At 48.2% G+C, this 16,037-nt stretch overlaps 1 protein-coding gene across 2 annotated transcripts in view; it reads right to left on the minus strand.

The window, feature by feature from the left end:
* Positions 1-16,037, minus strand: part of LOC128847130 (ribonuclease-like) — a 44,514-nt gene that overhangs the window by 2,288 nt on the left and 26,189 nt on the right. The gene's annotated exons all lie outside the window — the stretch shown is intronic.

Here is a 16,037-nt window from a genome sequence, read left to right on the forward strand (position 1 = left end):
TCCCCACCCACACAGAGCTCTGCTAATGCCCCTCAATCTCAACTTGCAGCCCCCTACTGTCTCTCTGCCCTTGGCTCCCCATGGATACATTCGTGTTGGTTCCCTTCAATTCTGACCAGCAGCCTCACCACCCTCCCCTCTGCAGGCAGCTTTGGACCTTAATGAGGAACTATAAAAATGGCTTCTTCTCATCTGATTAGCAGGCCATCGTGTCTCCGAAAGCACAGCAGAAAGAGAGTGGGAGGCAGAGCTCTGCACCTAAACGCCCAGAGGGCTGAGATTTTCTCAGGCACATAAGGAATTTGGAAGCCATGAGAACTAGTGGGAAACTGAGCATCTAAATCCCTTTGGTGATTTGAAGGTGGCGGTCACAGGACACGTATCCCTGGGGATGTCGGGCTTTCAGAACATGAAGAGAGGAGATTAGCCAGCTCCGAGTAGATCAAACTCAGACTTAAGGGCCTGGTGTGATGACGCAACTCGCACATCCACGTACGGTGGCCACTCACGCATTCCCAGAATCCCAGAAACGGTGGTACTTAGAATCATAGAATCATAGAATATCAGAGTTGGAAGGGACCTCAAGAGGTCATCTAGTCCAACCCCCTGCTCAAAGCAGGACCAATTCCCAGCTAAATCATCCCAGCCAGGGCTTTGTCAAGCCGGGCCTTAAAAACCTCCAAGGAAGGAGACTCCACCACTTCTGGGAACGGGGTGACCCCACTCCCACCAGCGTGACCTAGCAGACATGGTGCACATGAGGTCATGCCATACGGAGGATGCAATTTCAAAGAGTGCGTCACACCACCCCCGTGAGTGCCAGGTCACACTGGCCGTGGCAGAATGGCTTATTCTTCAAAAAGGTGTCCCCTATCCAACACTAGACAAAAGCACATCCCATTGTGTCTCGGGACAAACCACCTAAAAAGAGGTGTGTCTGGTTCAAAACCAGATGTATGGCCAACCTGCAGCTAAGTGATTTTTTCCCTTCAGGATAAGAACAATTCTCTGAAGGAAGAAGAACCCCCTATTGGATGCCATTGGGTGTCTGCTAGGGTTACCATATTGCAGTCCTGGAAAAAGAGGACACTCCAAGGGGCCCCGGCCCCACCCCAACTCCGCCCCTTCCCCGCCCCTGGTCCTGCCCCAACTCCGCCCCTTCCCCAAAGTCCCTGCCCCAACTCCGCCCCCTCCCCTTAATGCTCCACCTCCCTGCTCCTCTCCCTCCCCTGCTTCCCACAAATCAAATGTTCGGAGAATGGAGTGGTCTCTAGTAGTCAAAGACCCTTCTTCCCCGTCCCCTCCAGTCTATGTCTATCCTATTGCTGTCTAACCCGCCCCAGCTCCTCATCTGATTTCAACTGCCCCCCACTACCGCTCTGGATTCCTTGTCCCAGTTTCCTGGTCCTGTCTCACTCTCCTCTCTCCCCGCCCCCATCCCTCAGATGGGATGTTCATTCCAGATTGGCAAAATTATAAGGCTTCCCAACATTTCAACACTTCCCATTCTAAATTTTCGGTTGCTTAACTATAGGCTAGTTCTGCCTACAACAAAGCATATTCAGAACCTCTGATTAAAGAGATTATAAGTGTAGCAACCTCCATCATAGCTAGTCACCAAAGATTGAACCCGAGCCATCCAGACTTAAAAGCATGAGCTTCTACTATTTGAGTTCAAGATATACCTCCCTTAGCTGGTAGCTATACAGTTATCCTCTAAAAATCCACCAGAGGAGGGCACAAAACACATGTTGGACAGTGAATTACAAAAGTGCCAAATATTATTATTAGCCCTGCAATACTTTTCACAATGAACATCAGCGGGGAATAAACTGGGAGTTTAAGAATATTTGGAAAACAATTTTAGAATAACATTCAGTGCTGTGGTTTAAAAGAAAAAAACCTGTTAAAACTCATAACTCACAGCATTCAGTGTTTGAAAAAAAACCAACTTCTAGGAGGGATACAAGTTAAGAATGTTGAAACAGGAAAATGTTATGCTTAGTTACCACTTGGGCAAGGCGGCGTGCTATGTAATACTTGCAAGATTTCACTGTAATGTTTTACAATATATAGCAGCGCAATGCTGATTCCATCGATATTGTTGAGCAATTCATGCAGATTTTATTTCAGCCCACATCTTAATAGTTTTGAATATTATAGATCACAATTTTCAGCTCAATTGGTCTGAACATGCAGAGCTTTAAAATTGCTATGCTCTAAACTGTATATTAACTACAATTTTATAAACATGCATGTCAGAGAACTGTGTACCACTACTACTAGACAGTGGCACAAGGCAATTCAGTGTGAATCACAGCAATGTAGGACTGGAAGGGACATCAACAGGTCATCTAGTCAAACCCCTGCACTGAGGCAGGGCTGAGTAATAACAACTAGACCATCCTTGACAGGTGTTTGTCTAACCTCTTAAAAAACTCCAATGACTGCTATTCCATAACCTCTCTAGGCAATTTGTCCAGTGCTTAACTACCTTTACATTTAGGAAGTTTTTCCTAATATCTAACCTAAATCTCCCTTGCTACAATTTAAGCCCATTGCTTCTTTTTCCTGCTTCTTTTCCCTGAGTGGGACGGGGGTGGGTCCAGGTGTTATACCAATAAAAACCCTCAGTCGTAGCATGGCTGAGCATAGGAGGAGAACTTAGGGTTTCTCACTCTGCCCCTGGGAGGGGTTTTTATTTTTGGTGTATGAACCCCCGGTGGTAGAAGGCCGAGCAATAGAGAGGGAAGCTTAGTGTCTCTCCCTCTGGCCCAGAGTGGGTTAAAAACATAAGATACAGATCTTGTTCTGTTAAACCAAACTCTGAAGCATATAGGAGTTTGGGCAGTGTAGTGTGGTTTATGTTTGTTTGATTTGGTTTGGTTTTTTTGGTAAGTAATATTGTGGTAATTTCACAATTTTGAAGAAAATGTTTAAGGAACGGGACCAGGAAGGGTGGGGGCTAGTTGGAAAGCCCACCCTCCTTGCTAAATTGGTAGTGGAACAAGGCTTGTGCCCATGGAAAGGAACTGTTTATTGAAAAAAAGCAGGATCAGGCCCAGGCAAGCAACAGATAGAGAAACTGGAAAACAGGTTGGGTACAGAGAGTTAAAACAGCACTCTCAAATCTTACAGCAGCAGTAACATCAGGAGAAGAAACATTTGAGACCCCAGAAGGGGGCAGACCTTTGGGACCCCTCTGAAGATTGGGAAGGGGGATATTTGGGATATTTGGGTAAACTCCTCCTCCCAGGGCCAAAATGCCATTGAAACAGTAAACAACAATGCCCTCATTCTTCACCAAAATGTTATACCAATAAAAACTAGCAGGATCTTATTAAAGGGGACAAGATAAAGATGCCACATTTATTATGATAACAATTTGATTTATGACCAATAACTAATATCTTAATCCTTATACACACACATTATACCTAATACCTATACACACACACACACATTCACACACACACACATCCATCAGATTGTTCTGCAGCTGCTGCATAGTTACCAGTCCTGCTTGAGTCTGTGGCTTGAGTTTGCAGCTTGGGTTTGTAGCTTGTGGCGGCTACCTGGCCAGGAAAGCCAGGCACAAGGACGAGCTGGGTCTCTGTTGGGCATGCACTGATGCCCTTCCATGTTGGCAGCAGAATGTTACCCTCCTCCAAAGTTTTCCATCTTACCCATCCTTTTTATAGGCTTTAGTTTGAATCCAGAGTCTATAGGTCTTGCTGTGTCACGCTGCCTTCAGGTTTGGTGATTGATCACCCGTCAATTGCAGACATGACTTTCAGCCTCGGACTGGGCTTTGATCTTCCTTCTATTGTACCTTTTCTTTTTAGGGTGGATTCTTCTTACTTTGTTAGGGCTCTTGTCTGCATCTTCAGCCATTGGTGTTTGAACTCTATTTAATCAGGACAGGCTGGGGCTGGAGGTTGATTCCATCATCCATACATACCTCATTCACACATCTAAACTAAACTAATAAGATTACAGCAGGGTTTGCAGAAATGAAGGTTGCAGCAAGCCCTTACAAAATGGAGTAAGCATTTTAAAATGGGGTTTGAATTACAATATGGCAAACAGTGAACAGAAGTTACAATATAGACAAGTATAATGGATGGCAAACAGTGAACAGAAGTTACACTGTAGGCAAGTGTAATAAACGGTGAACAGAAGTTACAATACTGAAACAGTGCAAGTCTTAGTGATTTAAGCAGGAATTGGATTGATAGTGAAACTTACAAAGGCAGCTGACTGAACAGCTATGGCTCTTAACAAGATCTTAATTGTTAATTAGCCAGTTATTTGGGGTAACCGGTTTTATGAATGAATATTGTTTCATTCATAAAACTTTACTTATGAAGTTACATTAATAAAGTAAACAATTAAAAACAATTTCATTCATCAGTCCTTCAGGCAGTGGGATTGGGGGGAGGGAGGTCGAGGAAGTCGGTGGGTGTGTGGGGATGGACGGGGGAAGCAGGATGGAGGAACTAAGGGGGACAGGATTGGGACTGGGGGAATCGGGGGGGCTGAGGGGGATGGGACAGGACTGGGATGGGTGGAGTAGGGTAGGGGCTGAGGGGAGCATGAATGGGACAGGGTAGATAGAGCTGTGTAGAGTGGGGCGGGGCAAGGGAGACAATGGGGCTGGGGAGGGTCGGGGGGTTGGGGAGAGGGACAGGGTCTGGAGGGGATGAGACAGAGGGGAGCAGGACTGGAATGGGGGGAAGTTGAGGGGTGGGACAGCAGGGGGAGCGATGGGGGTGGGATGACGGGGGAGGCTGAAGAAGAGATTTGGGGTAGGGCAAGGCTGAGGGCAGTGGGTTGGGGGGAGCAGGGTGACTGTGGGGGAGGCTGTTGGAATGGGGCAGGGACTGAGGGCAGTGTGTTCGGGGTGGGAGGTACAGGGGGGACTGCGGGGCAGGCTGAGGGAACAGGGTCAGGGTGGGGGCTGAGGGCAGTGGGTCGGGTCTACACTGGCACCTCTCAGCATCGCTGTGCTGGGTGGCAGACCTGCACCAGCGCTACCCTGGCAATGGAAGAGTCCTCACTGGAAATGCATATTTCATGACACAGACCCTCCTCGTCACTTCAAACCTGATGCTGCTCTGGTCAGTCGCTAGGCTCTTGTCACTTTCAGACCCATGCAGGGTATCTGGCTCTTTTTCAGTTCTCAGGTTAAGAAAAGCCTCTGCATTTTCTGAGGGCTTCAGCATTCACTTTCCTACTTGACAAACTGCCTGACACATTGCTCCCAGGGCATTCATCTTTATTCATTATCAGTAGGTCCATCAGATTAACGAGCAACACAGGGGGAAGCAACACAATGGTGTCAAGGATTTTTAATTTTTCAAACCACTTTGGCCTCAACAGGGATAACAGCAAATCTGGACAGAGCAGATGTGTGTCAGGATGGGTTTGGGTATTTATTTTTTTAAGTGAAAATGTTTGGGTCTGAGCAAAAGCTGCAAACTTCCCTTTGGAAACCTCTGCTGATCTTTTGCTCCAGGGGCTAACGACAGCCTGGAATCCAGGACAGATTTCCACATCCATGCAGGGTGAGATGATGGGGGAGGGGAGGGACTGTGGGGGAGGCAGAGGGAACAGGGTCGGGAGGCTGAGGGCAGTGGATTGAGGGTGGGGGGCACAGGGGGGGACTGTGCGGGAGGCAGAGGGAACAGGGTCAGGGTGGGGGCTGAGGGCAGTGGGGCTGAGGGGAGCCCCCCCAGAGGGACCTGCCAGGGGGCCAGGTGAGCCCAGCAGTGCTTACCTGGAGCGGCTCCCAGGAAGCATCCAGCAGGCAGGTCCCTCCCAGTCTCTCTGGCTCCTTCCTACGGTTGGGTTGGGTTGGGTCAAGGGGAGGGGGGCGGGGGGGCTCTCTGCCCGGTGCCCGCTGCCCGAGTCTACAAACCCCGCCCCGCTGCAGCACACAGGGGAGCGAGACCTCCTCGCTGCCTCTCTGTGTGCTGGGGGCAGGGGCAGGGCTGCACTCTGCAGGCTCCTGCTGGCCGGGCGGCGGGCCCCGTGGGCTGGTGCCACCGCGCTGGGAGCTCAGCTGCACGCTGCCCCAGGGCCCATGGAGGAAAGGTGAGTGGCACTGGTGGCACCGGCTTGCTGCGGTTCCCCTCATATAGGGTGACCAGACGTCGCGGTACCGCTTTCCACCAGCGCGGCTGCCCTGTCAGCTGCTTTTGGGTCTTTAAATAGCCATCCGGGGGGAATTTGTAAAAAGCTAAAAATGTCCGGGATTTCCCCCCGGATGGCTATTTAAAGACCCAAAAGCCGGACATGTCCGGGGAAACCCGGACATATGGTAACCCTAGTGTCTGCCCTATTTGTGAAGGGAAGAAATGTGTGCTTGGAATTTTAATAATGCAACGAGAGAGAGATGAGGAAGGACACGATGAGAGAGAGAGAGAGAGATTGACACAGGAGGGTTGTAATTTTTTTCTCTTGGAACCAAAGCCAGGTCCAGAGTTTTCAAAGGGAACAGGTTGGGTTGAGCAGGGTTGGAATTTTGGCTTGCTCACCCATCAGCTCTGGGCACAGGAAGGAAGGTGGTGTGTAGAAAGAGACACTTTGTGTCTTGTGTGTCTATCTGCATGCATTCCTCCAACACTCACAGGGCACAACATTGGAGACAGACAAGGCTCTGACTGATCCAAGCCGGGTGTACTTGCCTTGCACTGGACAAGGAAGGGTTAACCCCGCACTGTAGGCCAAGGAAGCCACACACCCTTTGCCCCTCCTGGTCATGCTCCAACTGGAGCACCAGTATAAAAGGGAGCATCTCAGCTCAGTCAGGGCTGACCACCAAGGAGAGAAGACACACGTTGCCAGCTTGAGCCTTGAAGCCACTGAAGCCCCAGGTTGTAGAAGCCAGACCTGCTGAGACCCAGGTTGATACCTGGCTACCTGAGGACGCCTGAGGGAGAGTGGAGCTGCAGAGAGCTGCACAGGCTGAGGAACCCAGTGACCCCAGAGACACTGGGACCGCTGCATCGGGACAAAGGGTAAGAAGTAGCCCAGGCAGACAATACATTAATCCGGTGGTGGAATCGAGTGATAAGTCAGTGTGTTTCACTAGGATCCCCGCTGACTCAGTGACGAGTACACTCGCCGCTGACAGGGCCCTGGGCTGCGGCCTGGTGGAGTAGGGAGGGCCCGAATCCCCTTACCCCAGCCAGCAAACTGCCCCTTGGTGGTGGCCCAGCCCCTCTTACAGCCATTAAACCACTTGTATAGTGACTCTTGCCATTGGCCCACACAGTTCCAAGGGAGAGGGCATCTATATTGACTCTGTCCACTAGGCCACATAGCCCTATGAGAGAGGGCCCTCTATACTGACTCTGGCCATTGGGCCATTCAGTCCTGAGGGAGAGGGCCCCAATATGGACTCTGCCCTTTAGGCCAACTGCCCTGGGGGAGAGGACAGCTATATTGACTCTGGAAACTAGGCCAGGCTTTCCTGAGTTTAAGGGCGGCCAAGTGGACTTAGCCACAGGGCTGTAACACTCTTGCCCTACCCAAAGGGGGGACGGGGTGTACTTGCCCTGCGACACCCCAACATAAGATAAAAACATGCACACTAGTTGGAGGAGAAACCATGCAAGATGCATCCAAGCAAGAGTCACACATGCACAAAGCACAAACACACACAGAAGAAACCTAACATGAGACACACAAGGCTCGCACAAGCCAGGGATTCAAACACACAGAACACAAAAACACACCAGACAAAAAAATGAAATATACATGACTGACCCACACAAACACAGAAACATGCCCAAACATGACACAGGGATAGATGTGACTCTTAAAAGCAAGAATTTTGGATTTTCCTTTTGGGGAAGTGAATACCAGTGGAAAGATGCTTGTACCCTGAGGTGAAAGTAAGTCAGTACAGTCCGGTACATGGCTCTTGCCAGTACGCCATGCCAGACTGGACCAGCTTCCATGGCAGTGATTTAAAGGGACCAGGGCTCCAGCTGCTGCAGGGAGCCCCGGGCCCTTTAAATCCCCGCCGGAGCTCCAGCAGCCGGGCTCCTGTGGTGATTTAAAGGGTCCGGAGCTCTTTGGCGGCCGGAGCCCTGGGCCCTTTAATTCACCCCTGAGCCCTGGGGTTCCCAGCCACCTCTGCAGCTGGTAGCTCCGGGGTGATTTAAAGGCCCTGGGGCTCCCAGCCACAGCCAGAGCCTTTAAATCTTGAAAGACTCCGCCTCTTCCGGTTGAGGCCACGCCTCTTCCGGTTGAGCCACGCCTCTGCTCAGGACTCCGGCGTACTGGTAAGTCCTTTAAGTTACTTTCACCTCTGCTTGTACCAGTAGAGCTGATTAGTGTCAATAGCACACTGCCTGATTGGCTACATTGCCTTATTCGCTGGAAGTGTCATTGGACCTGTTCTTGAGTCCATTACAGATCTTCAAAGCCCAAGTCGCCACACTGGAGGCGTAAGTTGAAGCCAAGCTGCCTTCAGCTCTGATCCCGACAAACCCAAGTTCTTCCTAGCTGATACATTCCATAGCAATCATGATAAATTTAGTGGATTCCTAAATTAGAGTCAGCTTGACCTAAACAACAATCTGAAAAATGAACTGGCCTGGATGGAATCCCCATCCGGCCTTCATTAAGATCTACGACCAACTGACCAAACGCCTCCAAGAAGAAAGATGGTTCACCTAGCTCCTGCCAGCTCCAGCCCCGCCATCATTGGTCCCTTTTCTATCGCCAAACCGATGCAGGTCACTCAGGTCCTGCCCCGCCTCTCCAACATGGGGAAGAGCAGACATCTAGCATTGGGCCTCTGCCTATACTGTGGGGAACCAGGATATTTTGCATCAAGTTGCCCTCTCACAGAAATGCCAGGCCCCAGCCCTGATAGGGTCATCCAGGCTGAGTTGGTGCCCTTCCCCCCCTCCACAGTAGTCCACACCAACACTCATCCCTGGTGATGGCCAATAAGCAACCAACATATCTCCAACTCCCTCTCCAGCTCTGGCACTGGGCAATGCCCAGCACTAACCTAAAGATGCTGTTGGACTCTGGTACCTTCAGGCAATTCCATGGATGTGGATCCCATCCAAGCATATCTTCTCCCCACCCAGTGCATGGACTTTCCCAAGTTAGTGGAGTCCATAGAGGGGTTCCTCATTTCATCAGGACCAGTCACCCACAAGATGGCTCGCTTAGAGTTCACTGCCTTTTGAGGCCACCAAGAATCCTCCAGTAGGGGCTACTATGCACCATATTCCTCAGGTGTCCTAAGCAAATTCTGGCTCATTGCCCACAACCAATGTATCCACTGGCGGTCAGGCACTGTACTCCCTGACTCCCCATCTTGCCGACATCCCTTTTCCCGACAGCTGACTTTGGACCAGCAACCTTTTGTGACTTACTCAGTCCTCCAAAGAATTCAGATGTGAAGAAAGGATCCAAAGGTGACCCTGGCACCCCATGACCTCCTCAATAGAGCTAGGGATTCTTGTTAAATATCAACACTATGCCAACATGCTTGACAGAAAAAAACTGACACCCTGCTGATCCATCACAGCCGTGACTGCCACATCAATCTGACCCTGGGAACAGAGGTTCTCTTCAGGTGCATTAACTCCCTCTTTGAACCCGAACTATAGGCACTCTTGAAGAAAACCTGCAGAAGGGGTTGATTCACCCCTTCATGTTCCCAGTGTGGTCCCCAATCTTCTTTGTGGCAAAGAAAGAAAGCTCCTTCTGGTCCTGTGTGGACTTCCAAGCTCTGACAAAGATTACAGGTACATCCTTACCACTTATTAATGAGCTGTTTGAAAGACTCTCCCCTGCAAAGGTCTTCAGAAAGTTGGACCTGGTGAGGATCCGGAAAGGAGATGAATAGAAGACCTCCTTCCATACCAGGAATGGCCACTATGTGTATTGATCATGCCTTTGCGGTTGTGCTGTGCCCCACCAACCTTCCTGCACTTCATAAATGACATTTTTAAAGACATATTGGATAAATTTGTTGTCATTTACCTGAACAACATCCTCATTTTCTCCAAAAGTCAGGACATAAGAATGTAAGAATGACCATACTGTGTCAGACCAATGTTCCATCTAACTCAGTATCTTGTCTTCTGACACTGGCCAGTGCCAGACGTTTCAGAGGGAGTAAACAGAACAGGGCAATCATCGAGTGATCTGTCCCCTTTCATCCACTCCCAACTTCTTCTAGTCACAGGCTAGGGATACCCAAAGCATGGGGTTGCATTCATGACCATCGTGGATAATAGCAATTGATGGACCTATCATCCATGAACTTATCTAGTTCTTTTTTGAACCCAGCTATACTTTTGGCTTTCACAGCAACTCTTGACAAGGACTGAACAGAAGGGAGCAAATATTGAGTGATCCATCCCCTGCCGTCCACTCCCAGCTTCTGGCAAACAGGGGCTAGGGACACCATCCCTGTCCATATTGGCTAATAGCCATTGATGGACCTTTCCTCCATTAACTTATCTAGTTCTTTATAAATGCTGTTATACTCTTGGCCTTCACAACATCCTCTGGCAAAGTGTTCCACAGGCTGACTGTGCGTTGTGTGAAGAAATACTTCCTTTTGTTTGTTTTAAACCTGCTGCCTATTAATTTCATTTGGTGACCCCTAGTGTGACGGTGTACCCCATAAGGCTTCATGGGAATATGCTTATGAATGTATATATAATATAACTGGAATATGTTTTATGCTACATATGCCGTGTAACATATCTCTGTAAAGGTTATGATCTACTGAATGTATTCATCCTATTTGTATGCATGTATCATTTTTGTATTCAAAGTCGTGAATATTGACTTGGCACTTGCTTGATTTTTAAGTAGTCTTTGTAAAGCATTTGGTCAGCTTCTTGAAAAAGGAATGTGTAAATTAAGTGCCCAATCAAGAAGCACTTAAGGGACAATGGATCTTGGGAGGCTCCAATCCACATAAGAAGTCTACATGAGGACGTTCAAGGTATCAGGTAAGCCATGGCTGCTGCCTGTAAAAACTGAGTCATGCATGGACATGTGACTTACCCATGTGACTCCAAAACTCCATCTTGGAGCTGGACTTTGCACATGAGAGAGGAGGGGGTCTCCACCCACAAGAGAAAGTCTATTTAAACCTGTGGGAGACCCCTCCATTTGGTCTTCATCTCTACCCCTAAAGATACCTGAAAGAGACTGGAACAAATGACAATAACTACAGGGGATGTGAGTGATTGTTGGACCCAGACTAGAAAGAGTCTAGTCTGTAAAAGGAAGCTTACTGGAACTGGTGAGGTTTTATCTGTATTCACTTTTCTTAGACATAGACTTGCGTGTTCTATTTTATTTACTTGGTAATTCACTTTGTTCTGTCTGTTACTACTTGGAACCACTTAAATCCTACTTTCTGTATTTAATAAAATCACTTTATACTTATTAATTATCCCAGTGTATGTATTAATACCTGGGGGGGGGGCTGGTAAACAGCTGTGCATATCTCTCTATCAGTGTTATAGAGGGTGAACAATTTATGAGTTTACCCTGTATAAGCTTTATACAGGGTAAAACGGATTTATTTGGGGTTTGGATCCCATTGGGAGTTGGGCATCTGAGTGTTATAGATAGGAACACGTCTGTAAGCTGCTTTCAGTTAAGTCTGCAGCTTTGGGGCACATGGTTCAGACCCTGGGTCTGTGTTGGAGCAGACGGGAGTGTCTGGCTCAGTTAGACAGGAGTGCCAAGCTGGCAGGGAAAGCAGGAGCAGAAGTAGTCTTGGCATATCAGTTGGCAGTTCCCAAGGGGGTTTCTGTGATCCAACCCATCACACCTAGTTCTTGTATTATGAGAAGGAGTAAATAACATTTCCTTATTCACTTTCTCCACACCAGTCAAGATTTTATAGACCTCAATCATATTCCCCCTTAGTCATCTCTTTTCCAAGCTGAAAACTCCCAGTCTTATTAATCTCTCCTCACCTGGAGAGGAAAGATTTCATTTTTGTTGCCCTTTTCTGAACCTTTTCCAATTCCAATATATCTTTTTTTGAGATGGGGTGACCATCACAGTATTCAACATGTGGGCATACCCTGGTTTTATATACTGGCAACATATTTACTGTCTTATTATCTGTCCCTTTCCTAACCGTTCCTAACATTTTTGACTGCTGCTGCACTTGGAGTGGATGTTTTCAGAGAACTTTCCACAGTGACTCCAAGATCTTCCTTGAGTGGTAACAGCTAATCTAGATCCCATCATTTTATATCTATAGTCGAGATTCTCTTCTCCAATGTGCATTACTTTGCATTTGTCAGCATTAAATTACATCTGCCATTTTGTTGTCCAGTCGCCCAGTTTTGTGAGAAGTTAGCGGAAGACTCCAGCACCTGGTGGGCTGTGAAATCTATGGTTCAGATGAGAGGTCTTGGGAGCTGGTAGACGACATCCAAGGGCTGGATTTTTGGCAAGAGTTCCAACAGTAGTACCCAGAGAAACCAGGCCCTGGGGCCCCAGGAGGAACCCTTGGGAAGGAGGAATAAGGTCAGAAATCAATGGCTGCAGCAGAGCCAGCCTGGAAGCAGGGCAACCTAATCAGCACAGCTGGCCTGTAATAGGCTACCTGACTGGCTACGCCACCTGATTGGCTGGAAGAGTCAGCAGACTGGCTCTTAAGCCCCACAGCAGCAGCAATTTGGTGACTGCTCAAAGCATTTGTCCATGGTCACAATAACTGTCTTGTTCCAGCTCTGCTACTGCCTGGAATCCAGCCCGGCTCCTGCCTTGACCTCAGCCTTACCCCCACCTTACCTTACTCCGGGTAACCCCCTGGTCCTGAGCCTCAGCTCCGATTCCTGGTTAGTAACTCCTTTTCTAACCTCTAGGCCTGACTCCTGCTCTGACCACAAGGCACAACTGACCATATCCTGGTCACTAACAGGTATAAAGCATGGTTATACTGCTCTACCTGTATGCACACTAGGATAGCACTGGACTAATAGCTACATCAATACAAAAACTGCTCTCTGTCTATCCACCCATCCCCAGACACACCCCTCTCGGTCTCTCTATAATTACATTTGTGCCCATCCCTGTGTGGGAACAGGACTGGCAGATGCTACAGGAACGTGGGAGGTTGTTATTGCCATGAGCATACCTGGCAGGTAGGACTGATGCACCCGCCAAGCTGAGAAGGAGGTCAGGTGTTATTACCATGCAAACTGGGAGTCCAGGGCACGTGTTTCTTTGGTATCTTAGAAGCTTCTGAACAAGCTCTCGTCCTGGTTTTGCTTAGGAGGTCATGTTGGTCCCTGTTACACTCCTTCACTTCTAGAGTCTCATCAGCTTTAAAAAGGTCCTCTTGGTTCCTTGCATCCGGTGGGATTTGGGACCTGAGCAGGGTGGGAGTTGAAGCCAGCAATCTTGGTTTATTCTTTATAGGATCGAAGGTTAGGACGGGGAGGCTGGGAGTCCTGACTCCTGGGTTCTATCTCCCCATCCATGAGGGGAGTGGTGCATAGTAGGTCCGAAGTCAGAACTGGACACTACTCCAGCAGTGGTTGCACAGTGCCCAATAGCAAGTTAAAATAACCTCTCTCCTCCTTCCTGGAGATTCCCCTATTCACCTCTTTTGGCCACAGCATCACACTAGCTCTTGTTCAGTTGACTGTCCATCAGGACCCACACTCCCTAGCGCACCTATTGTTCTACCAGGGCAGAGTCATTCAGTGTTAATGACCTTTGATTGTCCAGTAGTAGCTTCCAGTCAGGTTTTGGGAGATACCTGACCTGTCCTTGTTAGCAAACAGTGGCTTCAATACACACTGGGGTATAGCATATGGAGAGCTCATACAATCAGTCAGAATCCATAAGGTTTACATAGGCCTTGGCTACACTTGTGAGTTACAATGCAATAAAGCCTCCCACAGCGCTGTAACTCACTCCCCGTCCACACTGGCAAGGCATTTGCAGCGCTCTATCTCCGTGGCTGCAGCGCTACATGTACTCCACCTCCCCAAGAGGAATAACAGCTGCTGCAGAGTGGCTGAGATGCTGGTGCTCAAGTGTAAACAGTTAGTACGCAGTGATTGACCTCCGGAAACTCCCCATAATCCTTTTAAGTGAAGCTTCCTCTCTTTGTTTTGTTGTGATGCCTCTCTTCGTTTTGTTGTGAACTCCGGGCTCCCGGAGCTGCTTATCAAAAAAACAAACACAGCTACTGTTTGCTGTGAATGCGTAGAGGCAGGCAGGGGGGCTCCCTTTGGAACGCCCACAGCTAATGTTTGCTTGAAGAGAGAGGTGGCGCGTGGGGGGAAGAGGGAGATCCGTTTGGCCAGTGGCTGCTTATCTGGTCCGTGAGGAAAAAAACACACAGCTCTGTTTGCTTTCAGTGAGTGAGAGAGGGGTGGAGGAGGGAGGGGGGTCGGAACTTGCAAGGCAGGGTGCTGACACAGTGTCGGCACTCCAAAAATCCACTCTCTCTCCTCCCACACTCCCTGTCACACTCCACCCCACCCCCATTTTGAAAAGCACATTGCAGCCACATGAATGCTGGGATAGCTGCCCATAATGCACCGCTCCCAACACAGCTGCAAATGTTGCAAGTGTGGCCACGCCACTGCGCTGCCAGCTGTCAGTGTGGACAGACTGCAGTGCTTTTCCCTACTCAGCTGTACGAAGACAGGTTTACCTCACAGCGCTGTACAGCTGCAAGTGTAGCCAAGGCCATAGGATGTTTGCAATTTGTTGTAGCTGCATTGGTCTCAGGAGTTAGAGAGACAAGGTGGGTGAAGGGATATCTTTTACTGGCCCAGCTTCTGTTGATGGAAGAGACAAGCTTTCGAGCATAAACAGAGCTCTGCTTAATCTCGAAAGCTAGTCGTTTTCACCTACAGAAGTTGATCCAACAAAAGAGATTAAGTCACCCACCTTGTCTCTCTAAGGGTTACATAAATGGATTCCACAAGCTAACACCTGGGTAATTATGGAATCACTTTCCCGGAGGGGAACATTTCTGACAGTTAGAGGTTGTCTTATGTATTGAAACAGGGTAGGAGCTGGGTCGGAGCTCGCTGGCCCATTAATGTTGATTTTCAATAAGTCTTGGAGCACTGGGGAAGTTCCAGAAGACTAGAAGAATGCTAATTTTGTGCCAATATTTAAAAAGGGTGAACAGGACGACCCAGGTAATTATAGACCCGCCAGCCTGACATCGATCCTGGGCAAGATAATGAAGTAGCTGATCTGGCATTATCCTCCTTAAAGAAATAAGGAGGGTAATGTCATTAATGCCAATCAACATGGGTTTATGGAAAATCGACCCTGTCAGACTAACTTGATATCTTTTTTTGATGATATTACAAGTTTGGTTGATAAAGGTAATAGTGTTCACATAGTATGCTTAGACTTTTGTGACATGTTTGGCTTGCTAAAGCATAATATTTTGATTACAGCGCTAGAACAATACACAATTCACGTGGCCCACCTTAAAAGCATTAAAAACTGATAGGTCACAAAATGTAGCTATAAATGGGGAATCATCATGGAGTGGGTTTGTTTCTGGTGACGTCCCACAGGGTTTGATTTTTGGCCCTACATGAGCCTCCGGTGCAATGCTACAGGCAAAAGGGCTAATGGGATCCTGGGATGAAAGAAAAGGGGAATCTTCAGTAGGAGTGGAGAACTTATTTGAGCTCTGTATTTGTCATTGGTGTGACTGGCGTTGGAATACTGTTTCCAGTTCTGGTGCCCACAATTGAAGAAAGATGTTGATAAATTGCAGAGGGTTCAGAGAAGAGCCACAAGAATGACTACAGGATTAGAAAACACCCCTTACAGTGGGAGACATCCCTCAATCTGTTTAGATCAACAAAGAGAAGGTTCAGGGGTGACTTGATCACAAACTACATGGGGAACAAATATTTGATAATGGGCTCTTCAATCTAGCAGAGAGGTCTAACACAATCCAATGGTTCGATTTGAAACTAGAAAAATTTAGGCAGGAAATAAGGTGAAAAATTTTAATGGTGATGGAAATT

This window comes from Malaclemys terrapin, chromosome 12 (assembly GCF_027887155.1).
Source record: "Malaclemys terrapin pileata isolate rMalTer1 chromosome 12, rMalTer1.hap1, whole genome shotgun sequence".
Lineage (NCBI taxonomy): Eukaryota > Metazoa > Chordata > Testudines > Emydidae > Malaclemys > Malaclemys terrapin.